Below are 12,912 nucleotides of genomic sequence, written 5' to 3'. Positions count from 1 at the left end.
ACCTGGTCTAGGGGGGAGGAGGCCATGTTTCATTATCCAGCCCCTCTCATTTCATCTGCATCATTTGTATTCTTAATCATAGAGTCGCTCCAAAACTAACCGAATTAGAGCTTGAGATTTGTGCGAAAGGGAAGCTAAACTGAAGATATTCGCCCACACGCATGCGTTGCTATTTGGTTCAGGGGTAAAATAGTTCATTAATTATCCTTCTTCATCCGGGAGATGAGATCTGGTTGTAAAAGGAGAAGCATATGGAAACATGCTCCCTTACAGTACAATATTAGTGTGATACACAGATCTGTGCTATTTATGAATGGATGGGACATGCAGGCCATGTTGTCACATAATGATTTGGAGTATTTCTGAGATGTGCATTGGCCTTGAGGCGAGGGGGGTAAAGCAATATGCTAATCTCTAGAAGCATTTGGATAATAAAAGTGTTAAATATAATCAGAGTGAGTCAATAAAAGCTTTTGTGAAAACTGAACAATTTCAGTGAATCAGCATAAATAAAAATTCAGCAAGGCATACTGAATTTGAACTAAATTTATACAATTTTAAATAATGTCATCACTTCTAAATCATAAGGTCACTTGCAGTCCGACCAGGGAGGAATATATGCCAGGCTATTATAGAAGCTGGAATATTTCTCTCTCAGATCCAGAAGCTCTGTGGATGGGATCCCAGCAGCGGGGGGGAGGGGGGCGGGGCCCGGATTGGACGGGCGACGCAGGCCACGCCCCCTCGCTGCTGGCTAATATTTACGCATGGCGCCCGGGCGAACCTACAGTCGGCTCTCTAATGACAACAGGAGGCGCCCACTGTCATTAACGGCTTCACCGTTGAGGAATTATTGCGTGGTGCGGAAGACAGGATAACTAGTTTAGATTTCTGTATGACTATTGTAGTGAGAAACACTCCGGCCGTCTAGGATGGAAACGTTTCATGGACGGATTTCATCTCCAACGCGGACCCACAACAAACTCCCCTGTGTGCCAGCCACCCGAGAGCAGGACTGAACGACGGTGTTTCTAGATTTTGATGTCCAATTTAGTGCCCTGTTAGTATAGAAACCGGTGTTGAATTCGAAGGGAAAGATGGATATGCTTGTACGCGTAATGTAGGCTGCAGATCACGTTCCCATCAGCTCGTCTCTGCAGAAGATATCGCGAGGATCCCTTTCAGCGAGTCGAGGGAAACCATCTCCATCCCTAGAGATGTTTAACCTATTTTCCTCCAGAGGCGAGCCCAACCTACTGCGGATGCATTGGACTAAATAGGGTTGCAAAACAAATCAAACTATCCGCTATCTTATTATTTTGATTTAAAATGCGTATTATTGTTTCACAGGTAAGACTCAATGGAGTTTGGACCCTCGACTTAATGCATTAAGACCATTGTATTTACGACAAACAATAAACACATGTATATTTGTGTTTAATAGCAGGCCTACAAGGATAACGACAATTTGATCGGACAATTTGATGGTATGTTGAAAGATGGGAATTTGTAAATAAATGAGGACTGGGAAACGGGCCTTAGCTCGGTCTGTCTTCATTAAAAGTTCCACCATGTCGTCATCTCATTAAGGCGAAGATGACGTAAGAGACTCCATTCTTCTAGGAACCATCGTTCTCTCCCCTGAAGCATCCGATTCAATCCAGTTCTTTAAACATATTCACTGTTGTGTACTACAATCAACATTCAATAATCTATTTTTGGTAATTTCTATCCTGTTTGAAATTATCGTATGCTTATAGGTGCTCTGCTGGACTTCCAACTTTTCAAATAAACATGTTCCTTGTTTCTTTGATGTTTGTCTTTAATTGAAGGATACTATGCCTGGTATTTCGCCTGTGGGCTATTCTTTATCTTATGTACATCACCAACTAATAGCTAGCACTTAGCTCTTGTCTGATGTTCACTCCCCAGAAAACAAGATTGTCTATATTTAGTATTCTCAATTGGTTATGTTGATTCCCATTTAGAATGGACTATGTAAAGTATCGTAAAGTAAGAAGTATATGATCTTATTTCCTCATAAATTATATTACGTCTTAGTTTCACCCTAGAATAGAATAAAAGCTTATCTCATACCACCACTTCTGCAATAGTAAGAGCGCATCTGTATTTCAGACAGCCTGGGTTCTTCGTCCTCTGTTAAGAACTAAACAGAAAAAATGGATTACAACATTTAATTTACTACGTCCACTCCTATACTTCAGAAAGTGGGTGATCCAGACAATCAAGGTTAGATGGGTTCATGTAAAATGACCTGGATTCTTCTCCACAACCCAGAACACACAGATTACAAATATAATAAATAATACACAATGGCAACAAGTTCTAATCTGCAAATACTGGCAATAAAGTAAAAACAATAAACGGATCATAAACAGATGTTTGTTCTTTACGGTTTGAAACCATTGACACAGGCCTGAGACAAGATGGACGCTCATTGGCAGCAACCTGAGCATAATAGCTCCATAATATGTGTAAGGCCATCTCAGAACAGAGCGGGGAGAATCTCATGATACACACACAGAGGATGTGATTGCTTTAATAGGACACAAACGCACACGCACATACACACACACACACACGCACACACACGCACGCACGCACGCACGCACGCGCGCGCGCGCGCACGCACACACACACACACACACACACACACACACACACACACACACACACACACACACACACACACACACACACACACACACACACACGCGCACACACAGTGGGCTCAGGGAGAAGGATAGCCGAGAGGAGGCAGGGAGACTACAATGACTGAGAATGAATGAGAACGAATACAGCAACATTTAAACAGGCCTCTTTTTTTTTTAATTTGAATTATTCCTGCGATCGACATCCTACTCTATTCTGATTGCTATCGAGCCAACACAGCACAACACATTTGCAGTGATTTAAGGTGATTTGTTGTTGTATTTAGTGTGTCTTCCCTGCATGTTTTGTTTAGGTTTCATCAATGTGCCTACCTCAGTGTGATGGGCCACAGAACTAGATGCTGTTTGACGGATGGAGGGCCCTTATGTTTTAGGGTTTGGTGTATCATTGTAGGTATGATGGATTCATTTTGATCAACAATAAAAAAACAAAAAACATCCTGACCCAACAGCTCATTACACGCATGGAGAAGATGGCTTCCTGATATGTGGCGGGAGCTGGTGCAAGTCATTCATTACTCAAGCATGGTTCATGATGAAACATAAAACTCTGGCAGCTTGTATCAAAAAATAGTAGGGGCCTCTCTCTCCTTGCCAACGGTGTTATGGATTTCCTTCATGGCCCCCTTTTTCCGCTCTGAAATTATGAGTGAATAAATTGCATCTTCATTTATCTTCGGTTAAACCCCCCTGTGCTGACTGTGATGCTCAGCTCTCCGCGCTTTACATAATTATATTAGTCTTCTGCCTCACCCAGAAATTGATTGCCCAGGAAAATGAACCTGGCTGTGCTATAAATTACACCTATGGATCCTGAGAAATGTGTTATTTTGTTTAAAATAGTATCTAATATAATTAAAGCTCTAATTCATGGCACCCTACAAGTGCGCCTATTACAGTAACAGGGTTTGGAATTCAATCTGTCTGCAGGATAAAGGATGATCCCGCGTGGATTCCATTTGTAATCCCAGACACATTATTTCAGTAAAATAGTCTGTGACTCTGAGATATGAAAGATAGATCGTAGCCTTAATAACCGTCTTCATGAGTTCTAGTGTTAAGTTAAGAGCCCGTCGGATAACCTTTTCAACGCCACTGGTTCATAATAAACCTCAACGCAGGGAGGGAGATGTCCAGTGCTCAAGGATAAGACCATCGTGTTGGAGGTCTCCTATCTGCTCAGTCTCCTCGCTGTCGGTGGTCCTGGCGGCTGGCTGCATACATCTCACCCTAGAAGATGAATGTTGTGTATTCTCCCGCAAACACACTACATAAAACATCACATCCACCATGCTCAGGCGGACACGCTGCTGCTGTATTTCCACACTCAAATTGGATTATTCATCCTAACCGGTCATGTTACGCAGTCACCCGTGCATCCATTCACCTATTCATTCATGAGATTCATCGTCTCACTCATTCATTTCTCAATCGCCCATCCATTATGATACATCCATCCATTCATATTCATCCAGAAAGTCAGTCATTCATTTATTCATCCGTCCATCCATTCCTCTAATCATTCATCCATTCATTCATCCATTCATTCAGACCTAACATATTCAACAACAAACCTATAGCCGCAAATAACCCCGCAAAAACAGAGCTACACCCCCTCCAAATGAAGACCCACATCCCAGTGTGAGCGCAGGCATCCCCATCTCCCTCCATTTGTCTCCCCGCCACCACCACCACCTGCACGCCCGCGGCATTAACCAATGGAGGCGCGGCAGCCTGGAAGGAGCGCGCAGGGTTAAGCAATTCTGCCGCGTGGAGAAAGACATTTGATTTCATTTGTAGCGTGTCTGGCGCCGGGGCGGAGGTGAGCCCACCTTTGGCCGCGCGAGGGGGCGAGGCGCCGGGCGTATCTAGCGTGGGGGAGACACGGGATTGACAACGCATTTATCTTTGAATAATGTAAATGTCCCCACGCCGCGGCGGCAGTGGTCCTCCGAGGGCAGCGGCCTGTCAGCCCGTGAGCTCTCTGGACCCCGGCTTCAGCGTAATGGGGGCCTGGTGGCTCCCCAGGAACCCCCCCCCCCCCCCCCCCCCCCCCCCCCGCCATCTCCACCCCCCCCCCCCAGTCGCCCAAGGGTCCCTGGTCTGCCTGCCTCACCCTCCACCAGCTCCCCACTTCATTTACGCCCCAAACTGCCGGGGGTCGGGGGTGGGGGCGGGGGGTGGGGTAAGGGGGGGGACGGGGGGGACGGGGGGGGGGGCATGCAGTGTTGGGGGGGGGGGGGGGGGATGGTATTTTTATTCCTGCTTTTTATTTTGTCTGGGGTCGGTGGTGGAGTGGTTCAGAGAAGGGAACACGGTGATACTGTTTCTCTCTCTGCTTTGTTTTTCTAAAACAGCATTTATTTAGCGTTGATCCCATTTTAACGACACGGGATCGCACATGTGTGTGTTTTTAAATGAATTCGTTCACTTGAAAAAAAAAACAGCAAATTTCTTTTTTTGAAGCGCACACAAACGAAGAACACAAACAAAGACGGAGAATCAGACTTATTCTTCTGGAGAGGGGATTTTTTTTTCTTCTTCCAGCATTTGATTGACTTTCATCATTTAAACAAGCAACATAACTCATCTCTGAATGCTGGGGAGAGATGCCATAACGAATGTGTGGGCCCGGGTGACTCAAACATGTATTGTTTAAAATGGATGCTCCCTGGCAGTGTGACAGCGCTGTTCAGCGAGGCAAAGTGCCAGTAAATTGTTTGTCTTCTGCAGTGCCGCTCTATAATTCTTCTGGGAAACCAATGGCATTGTGTTTGCCAAAGAGAATAATGATAGATGGGATAAAATCAAACTGCAGGTATTTGGGAGGCGGTCTGGCCACCAGGAATAATCTCACTGCATTTGTTGTCTCCTCCTGCAATGTTCCCTCCATGTTTCCTCCATTGTCTCCCCACACAATACCAAATGTAAGACCAGCCTTCTGGGGATGCCGTATAGCACAGCCATGTTTATTCATTCCAACAACACAGGGAATCATTTTATTGCCCTGCAAAGGCACATACCACCCCTATGTATATATATTTAGAGATATATATATTTCACTTGTGATCACCGCTTTCGTACCCCTTATAAGACCGTACACATAGATACACACACATACTGCTGCCGTTACCGCCCGCCTCTCGAAACACGGCTGACCCTGGTTTATATTCATGTGACGTGTCCATCGCCAGGCGCGGCCACAGTGGACTATATGTTGGACGCAGTGATGCATGTTCCCCGTGCCTGCACTAAACAATAGGTCTCTACGTCCCCGGCTCTGAGGCGGGAATGTAAATGTGCAATCTGCATGCTCAAGTGTCCTGTTGGCCTAGGCTAAGAGCACAGCTCCATCTGTGCTCCCCCCCCCCCCCCACCCCCCCTGCCGGGGGAACACTAAACCAAGCCCACCTCGGCCAAGTCATCGCCCGCTCCGCAGCAGAAGGCCCTGGATGGAACACACGGCCGTACAGACGACATACCGGGGCTCGTGCATCGTTACATACACTAGTACATACATGTCACTAGTGCACTAGTACATACACGTTATCTACTGTACACCAGTACATACATGTAACATACTGTACACTACTACAGACTGTACAATAGTATATACATTTTACATGTTCGCTACTACAAACTATACACTAGTACATACATGTTACATTCTGTACACTAGCACATACATCGTTACATACTGTTAGCTAGTACATACATGTAACATACTGTACACTAGTACAGACTGTACACCAGTACATACATGTTACATACTGTTCGCTACTACAAACTGTACACCAGTACATACATGTTACATTCTGTACACTAGTACATACATCGTTACATACTGTTAGCTAGTACATACATGTAACATACTGTACATTAGTACAAACATGTTGCGATCAGTACGCTGTTACCCACAAAGGCGCATTCGTGGCCACACACTGTGATGCATACATGACTTTATACTGAGTCGCATACTGGTTTATATATTAGAAACACACGTTAGAAACCTACGCTTTCACATACAGGGTTACTCAGGGTTTACACCCTTGCATATGTACGTGCATCGTTACAAATAGATGGTTAAAAACATGCAGTGCTACAAATATTAGGACTGACATGGTTGAATTATCTTCTTTTGCGCCTCTAACATACTGGTTTGTAGATGTTTGCGTTCGGTATTTTTTGGCCCCTTAATACTGGTTTGTACCGCAGAGCTAAACCAAGCTTTCTTCGTAGAGCTAGTGTAGAGTGTGTTTGGGTGCATGGGCGTTAGTTTCGACCCCTTCAGGGAACGGACTCCTTGTGAACCGCTACGCTACCCTTCGGTTCGAGGGGGGTACATTTATCCCTCAAAACACAGACATTTCCTGCACGGTCATCGATCGTAGATTTAGCATCTTTGCTAAACAGCAAAGCTGAGTGAAATTCAAATGAGCCGTCCTTAGCTCCCAGCAACCCTTTCTGCTTCTTTTTTCTCTATCATTGCGGTTTGTTTTGTTGTTGCTGTTGCAGTTGTAGTTGTTGTTGTCAGTGGAGTGTGATTTGTTACAAGCCCGGCCTCGCCAACTGTGAAGCGCTGAGGTGTGACCGCTGAAATGCCGAACATCTCCCCCCGCCTCGGGGCCAGCCAGTCAATTACAGAACACAAGACTCCCAGCCACGTCGCGCAGCAAATAAAACCACGGCTGCAGGAGGAATATCACAGAATTGCTTTAGCAGTACCACATTATTTGTGTAGGGACGCCGGTATGTTCCGGAAAAAACGCACCACGTATTTACATAAAGGGAAACAAATATATATGCATGTGTGTACGATATCCATATCGGCAGAATTAATTAATACTTTTGGGTTCCCTTAATGAATAATCATCCGGGATCCTATTTGAGAGTTTTAAATATGTGAATGTCCTTTGGATTCTACTGTAAGATGACCAACATTGCAGCCAACGATGTGGGGGTGGGGGTGTGAGGGGTGCTGGTAAGAAGCCGCTCTGCCTCTCCCTTTGTGATCCACATTATCGCCTGGATGCAGATGTGTGTTTTTTTCTCTTTTTTTCCCCTGTGGGAGCCGTGCACCTCATCCATTACCCTGGGGCTGCCAGGGAGATAGCGAAGAGTGGATCCATTCACAGAGGGGTGTTTTGGGGGGGCTGCGGTCGGGGGTGGAGAGGGGGCATGACAGAGCCTGCTGCTCGGCTGAACTCCCTGTGACCTAGGCTCAACGGCGTGGGCCCATGCATCACGGGAAATATGTAATCCCTCTTGGCCCGCGCTCCCCTGGCCTGCGTTTCATACAGATTGCTGCTATCAACGCCGTCAACATCCCCATGCATCAACGTCTGTCCGTCTGACGCGTGTTTGAGCTCTGTATCTGTCCGCACTAGATCCCCCTCAGATGGGGAGAGTTGATTTGTGGCAGTGTGCAGCGCAGAGGATTCCTCAAGTTTTCTGTTGAAGTCCTTAACCTGAAGTCGATACTTTGCAACCATTCTCATTCTCGCCTTTTTTTTTTTACTATGTTCCTACCCTGTTAATAATAATAAACAAGATAATATAAAACATGTTGGTCGATTTCCCCCACGCCCGACGCAAAATAACGTGTGTTTATGTCCTGAGACAGGGGCGGTCATTCATTTCGGCCGCACGAGAGTGTTCTATATTTCCGCCGAAGAGAAAGGAGATATAGTGTTTGAAAGATCTCGCTCGATGATCAGACAGGCAATTACTGAGCGGGAGACTAATAGACAGACATGCTGACTAATGCGTTGAGAGAGTCCCGGCCAGGGGGAAGAGGCTGGGAGGCCTCTTAGACCTCCAAGAGATTCACTGTTTTGCTTAATCCGCCAAATTCAAAGTGGGGTGAAACCCACCCTTGAATGTACGGCGTGACTCTGAGGTTTTAACACACTGTTAATGCGTGTGATGACATCAAATGTAAATAGCGCCGCACGACATATTGATTTCCCCCCAGCTTTACAACCTCTAATGAGAGCACGCACGTTGTAATTTATAGGTTGCGTATCACGGCCAAAGCAGCCACTGTTGTTTTGCGTATCCCCCGGCGCATAAAGGATTTATTTGAATGATTTCATCACTCTGTGCAGCAATCTATCACGGGAGTGAAAGTGATGAAAACGAGAGCAGTTTTTGTCAGACAAAGCACTGAGTGCCTGCGGCAAAACTGCAACGCAAAATACAATCCCATGTGTCTCACTTCCCCGGTTTCTGACCGGTGTCTCGGATCATGTCTCCTCACAAACGAACACTTGAGATATATAGATCGTAGCGTTTCGATTTCAGATTCATACCGAGCAGGGAACCTCGATTGAGCCTCGACTGGTCTTGGTTCTCCTCGTCATGAGGTCTTCATCTGGTTATCCGCAGACCCCTGTTCTTCCTCAGGACAGTGGGGTCTGGAGATCTTCCCCCTCCAAGCCCTGTGCTGCTGACAGACTGAGAGCAGCAAGATTTAACAACTTCTGTTTGAAATCATGTTGCAAGTGAACGAAGCAGTATCTCATCGCTCTTTCCCTTAAGGCTGTATTGGACTGGTAGACAAAAGGATCTTATGACTCGGTTTCTTAAGATCAGTGTTGACTTCTGATTTAATTTGTCAACAACAAGGATTATGCCTTAGAGCCATCATAAAGCATGCAAACAGAAAAACAGACTTTCTTTATAACTGTCAATGTTAGCTGGATGCATAGCTGACTGTTTACGGTTACACAGATCTAAGATAACGTTAGCTGAAGCTCAATGCTAACCTGTTTAGGAGAAAATTTGCCAACTCGGCAACCATCGTGAATTCCTTCTGGGCTCAAAGCTGTCTCCATCTTTCAAGTGCAAGTCCAAGATTTACCTGTGATTTAGCACTAGCCTAGTCTTAAAGCTTTTTAGAAAGGGGGATGAGGATTTAAAGGTCAGATAGAATCTAGAACAATCTTAGGTGATCCAGTTTGTTGGCCGGTTTTCATGCTGCAACATGCTGTGTTTGTGTGCTAATTAGTTTCATATCTGGCAACCTGGGGTGTCAAAATGGGCAGTGGCTGGATTCAACTCAGTCAGAAATCCCACATGCCATAACAAAAACAGATGTTCCGACACATAATAAAATTTCAAAGTAGAACAGACCGTTGTTTTCGGAAAAGCTGGTATTTCAACATGGTCATTTTATGATTAAGTACAGTGTAGTTAATGTGTTACATATTGCTCCTTTAATGCACACCTCAATAACCCGTAATAACATAATTAGAAGTAAATTACTGATTTTTGTATTCCATCACTTTAAAGCAGCACTGTGTTAAGATGGTGCCTCTGGCTGTTATCTCCTCGGGTAAACAGCTTGCTTAAACGGCCATCACATTGTCAATTCACCTTCCCTTTTGCCAAGGAGGGCCTACTAAACCTCACGTTTCCATATAGAGCGGTAACAGATAAGGAATCAATTACAATTATAATTAGCTAACAAATAGTAATGACCTGTCACTCAACCATCATGGTATCATTTTAGCTAACAAACAAAGTGATGGAATCTTGTACCATTAAGCACATAAATAGATTTTCCAAGGTTAGCCTTCTCCTGTGCAATCCAGAGAGTAAATTGAAACGATGAGAGGCCAAACGTAAGAACATCTCAGAAGGCTTCCTTATAGAAAACAAATCTTAACTGATACCGTTCCTCAATTCATGTCTGAATTGTAATGAACCCTCTGTTATAACGCATGAAGCTAAATGCAAGAATATATTTTCTGCTGATCCAAGCTCTGATAGATGTTCCATGTTGTTCAGCACCTAAATATTCCTATTGAAAAAAACTGCATAATTATATAATACTTCTATCATATTGAATGTGATTTGATTAATTAGTGTTTACCCTTCAAACTCGGCTATGGGCTGAACAGCGAAAAAACACACAGAACACAATTAAACCCCATAGAGAACAATTTAAACATTTGAACAATTGTAAACATTTTCAGGGGGTAATTAGGACTAAGGCTAGGTCTAAAATTAGGGTTAGGGCTGGGAATAGGCAAAGCTTTACGGGTCGGGTTACAGTTTGGGTCGAATCTTTGCCTCCTCTCCGTCTCATTCTCAGCGAGACACTAATGTCGGCTGAACGACTCTTCGTTGGCCGCCTAGCAGTCAATTAGCGTATGAAACCAGGGGACGGCGTCCCGGCCTCCACAGTGCGTTCAGGGCGCCGAGAGAGAGTGCCGAGTTCTGCACTGCGGCCAGAAGGAAGGACTCGGGGAACAGGGGGGGCGGGGGGATGGGGGGGGGGGGGGGGGGACCCGGGCACCTCTGTATCCTTCAGCACCGAGAGGGGTGAAGGGTAAACCCTTGGCATGATGAAACACTGCTGCCCCACTCTCATTGTGCCTTTTTTTCTTCTGTGTTCACATTTCTCCTTAACCGAGAGCACAGGGGGAAATTATAATTAATCTGTTAATGACGGTCGGGGCTGTCATAAGCTCGGGGAGTCGATAATAAATTGCTGTAATAAAAATTAAGATTGCACGCATCATTGGGGCCTTCGGAGGGTTTGTTTAATGTAGTTACAAAAATGGCAGCAGCTGATGTGCCGTCCAGGGCTCTACCAGGAGAACGCTAATTTCTGAGTGACACTTAACCTGCTGCAGCTCACCCACAGCTGAGGGGCTACGGGGGAAGTCTAATGGGTTTTTCAGCATCCCATTTCCAGAACCAGTGAACTGGATGGCCTGGTTTGAATCGGAACGGGCCAAAAGAAAAAAAAAAAAGACAGAGCCTCCTCGCGTCGTCGCGGTGCTGGTGCTCCTCGGATATTAATTAGTTCTTTTGAAAGATCCGGCCGATTCCGAAGTAGGGGATTGCCGACGTTTTTTTTCCGCTGTGTCGACAGAGAGCCCCGGAGCTAGCTGTGTTGGGCTGGCACTCTGGACAAATTAGCCCAGGCTCTTGAGAAGGCTTGTGAGGGGGGTTAAAGGTGGGGGTCGTCAACTTGGCCCCCCACCCCCTCGGTCATCGGGACATCACAGAGTCCGAGCCGTTTGTAACATGAACTCTGAGGGCTGCGGCACAGCTACAACTTCCTCTTCTCCACGGAGACACAGAGGCTGCTCTGTAGCGCGCCGCGGTGCCGAGAGAGAAGCAGAGTGCTCTGGTTGTGCTGGTGAGGAACTTATGATTAATGTGTTTTTTTATGGCAAATTAGTACATTTATAACGCCTCAGCCCATAGCCCAAAACGGCTTTTGAGGTCGGCTTTCCCCGCACTTCACCACCAAGGGAATGCGATGCCAATATAATGTCGTGACGAGGAGACATTAAGGTGTATGGAGCCACTTCAGTTGTTATGATACTTCAGTGTTTTGTAAAAAAAATACAATGTATGATAGTACTGTCTGGTGGAACAATAGACCTCATCATTTTGTATTAGCGATAGAAGGTCTCATTTCAGCTCTGCCATTTAATAAATTCTGAGAGCCAGAGTTGCATCGAATCATTTTACTAACACTAACCCCGTTACTTACCCTAACCCTAAAACCTACTCTAACTCCCCTACTCACACTTAATAGCCTACTACTAACCATGTTATGAACTGTAACACTTTTGCGAACCCATATGTTCAACATACCCAATGCTATATAAACCTAACCCAATTACCTACACTAATAATAACCCTATTAAAAATACCAACCCTAAAACTACAGTAACCCTAACCCTATTACTAAAATTAACCCTGATACTAATTCCAACCCAAATGCTAGACTGACCGTAACCCTATTACTAACACTAACCCTACTACTAACTGTAACCCTATTCCTAACCTTGATGCTAACACTTACCCCATGACTAAGCCCAACCCTTCTAACCAATCTGAGACAAACTGCGTTTGAACCATCCCTCAAACTCAGTTCTAGTTCGGGGACCCTGTGTACCAGCGGCATTTACTGGCTACAGAACACATCGAGATGGCTGTCATTAGAGCTAATGTCCATGTATCTAATGTGTACAAATATTGCTTCTAATGATTGCGCGTGAAACGGCATGACTCGTAAAACCATGTATTCGGAAGGGGCTCCCTTAACCAAATGACCGGATGCTGTACCACACAGTATCATGTCCAAGCAGGCTCACTCACTTGATACCTCCCTTCAGGCGCTGACAACGAGAGGCGACACTGGCGGACTGGGAGTCTGTCCGTAGCAGACTCCCCAGCCTCCCAGGCCTTCAAC

The sequence above is a fragment of the Gadus morhua genome, chromosome 20, assembly GCF_902167405.1.
Source record: "Gadus morhua chromosome 20, gadMor3.0, whole genome shotgun sequence".
Classification (NCBI taxonomy): Eukaryota; Metazoa; Chordata; class Actinopteri; order Gadiformes; family Gadidae; genus Gadus; species Gadus morhua.
Note: the sequence above shows the minus strand (reverse complement) of the source record.